The sequence below is a fragment of the Nanorana parkeri genome, unplaced genomic scaffold (assembly GCF_000935625.1).
Source record: "Nanorana parkeri isolate BGI_ZX_2015 unplaced genomic scaffold, ASM93562v1 scaffold1279, whole genome shotgun sequence".
Taxonomy (NCBI): Eukaryota; Metazoa; Chordata; class Amphibia; order Anura; family Dicroglossidae; genus Nanorana; species Nanorana parkeri.
Genome location: NW_017307547.1, coordinates 338,211 through 340,402, shown reverse-complemented (window position 1 = coordinate 340,402; position 2,192 = coordinate 338,211). Strand labels below are relative to the sequence as shown.

Genomic DNA, 2,192 nt, shown 5'->3' with positions numbered 1-2,192 from the left:
CCCCATCCCCAAATGCTTTTATGGAAAGTAAGTTGAAAAGATCCATTCACAGCGCTGACCCGAGAAGCTCCGCGCGGCTCCCGCCGAGTCGCCGACCGCGTGCGTAATCAGCTCGCCGCCGACAGGGCGCCCCATTCACGGCTTTGAAGGCCGGCCGTTACTCCGTGCTCCTCAGACCTCTCCAGACAATTTACAAAGAGAGGCAAAGCGAACCCCCCCGTGTCCCAAAATAGAGCGCGGTGACCTAGTCTGTCCACCGCTCCGTCCTGCGCAGTTCCATGTCCCAGATTAGATTGCCCCCCCACCCGCTGTGCCCATTATGAGGGGCTCCCCCCATCCCTGTGCTGAGTTCCCGGGTCTGTACACCCGCTGTGCCCATTATGAGGGGCTCCCCCCATCCCTGTGCTGAGTTCCCGGGTCTGTACACCTGCTGTGCCCATTATGAGGAGCTCCCACCATCCCTGTGCTGAGTTCCCAGGTCTGTACACCCGCTGTGCCCATTATGAGGGGCTCCCCCCATCCCTGTGCTGAGTTCCCGGGTCTGTACACCTGCTGTGCCCATTATGAGGAGCTCCCACCATCCCTGTGCTGAGTTCCCAGGTCTGTACACCCGCTGTGCCCATTATGAGGGGCTCCCCCCATCCCTGTGCTGAGTTCCCGGGTCTGTACACCTGCTGTGCCCATTATGAGGAGCTCCCACCATCCCTGTGCTGAGTTCCCAGGTCTGTACACCCGCTGTGCCCATTATGAGGGGCTCCCCCCATCCCTGTGCTGAGTTCCCGGGTCTGTACACCTGCTGTGCCCATTATGAGGAGCTCCCACCATCCCTGTGCTGAGTTCCCAGGTCTGTACACCCGCTGTGCCCATTATGAGGGGCTCCCCCCATCCCTGTGCTGAGTTCCCGGGTCTGTACACCTGCTGTGCCCATTATGAGGAGCTCCCACCATCCCTGTGCTGAGTTCCCAGGTCTGTACACCCGCTGTGCCCATTATGAGGGGCTCCCCCCATCCCTGTGCTGAGTTCCCGGGTCTGTACACCTGCTGTGCCCATTATGAGGAGCTCCCACCATCCCTGTGCTGAGTTCCCAGGTCTGTACACCCGCTGTGCCCATTATGAGGGGCTCCCCCCATCCCTGTGCTGAGTTCCCGGGTCTGTACACCTGCTGTGCCCATTATGAGGAGCTCCCACCATCCCTGTGCTGAGTTCCCAGGTCTGTACACCCGCTGTGCCCATTATGAGGGGCTCCCCCCATCCCTGTGCTGAGTTCCCGGGTCTGTACACCTGCTGTGCCCATTATGAGGAGCTCCCACCATCCCTGTGCTGAGTTCCCAGGTCTGTACACCCGCTGTGCCCATTATGAGGGGCTCCCCCCATCCCTGTGCTGAGTTCCCGGGTCTGTACACCTGCTGTGCCCATTATGAGGAGCTCCCACCATCCCTGTGCTGAGTTCCCAGGTCTGTACACCCGCTGTGCCCATTATGAGGGGCTCCCCCCATCCCTGTGCTGAGTTCCCGGGTCTGTACACCTGCTGTGCCCATTATGAGGAGCTCCCACCATCCCTGTGCTGAGTTCCCAGGTCTGTACACCCGCTGTGCCCATTATGAGGGGCTCCCACCATCCCTGTGCTGGGTATGTACTCTTGCATAGTGTTTGTGGCATTGTAGGGTTGCTGTGCCTTGTAGTTCTCCGGGTGCTGCGCTGGCACGGTGTGATACGCGGGGAGATTTGCCGTCGTGCTGCGCCGGTCGCGGTCTCTCATGGAGTTGTGATCTCTCTTTATGACGGTGACAGGAAGCGGCTTCCCATGAAATGGATTTTCCGCGTACAGAGAGACGGGAGCGGTATTCTGTCTCCGCTAATTAGCAATGAGAATGGCGGACGTTTGATGGCGAGTATTGGGGGGGCGCAGTGCCGGAGCCGCCCGCCGCGATGCTTTGTAGCTGACGTGTTCTGACAGAGCGTGTGACAGCGGCGGATGGTACGGTGACATCGGTGACAAGACTCGGCTCCTCCAGAACATGAGATCAGAAAGGGAAAACGGTTGATTGGCGGTTCCTCTGGGCAGAGATGGGAGCTGCTCATGTGCTGGCGGCACATTCACCCGGGATTCACCCCTTTTATAAATACCTCCTGCCGGGAATCCAGAGCGCTCCCAACTTCCCCCTCTGCCTCTGCAGTACTGTGATCCCCAG

The 2,192-nt window shown here is 59.7% G+C and overlaps 1 protein-coding gene across 1 annotated transcript in view; it reads left to right on the top strand.

Moving 5' to 3' along the window:
- PREX1 (phosphatidylinositol-3,4,5-trisphosphate dependent Rac exchange factor 1) overlaps positions 1-2,192 on the top strand; it is a 138,555-nt gene that overhangs the window by 83,287 nt on the left and 53,076 nt on the right. The gene's annotated exons all lie outside the window — the stretch shown is intronic.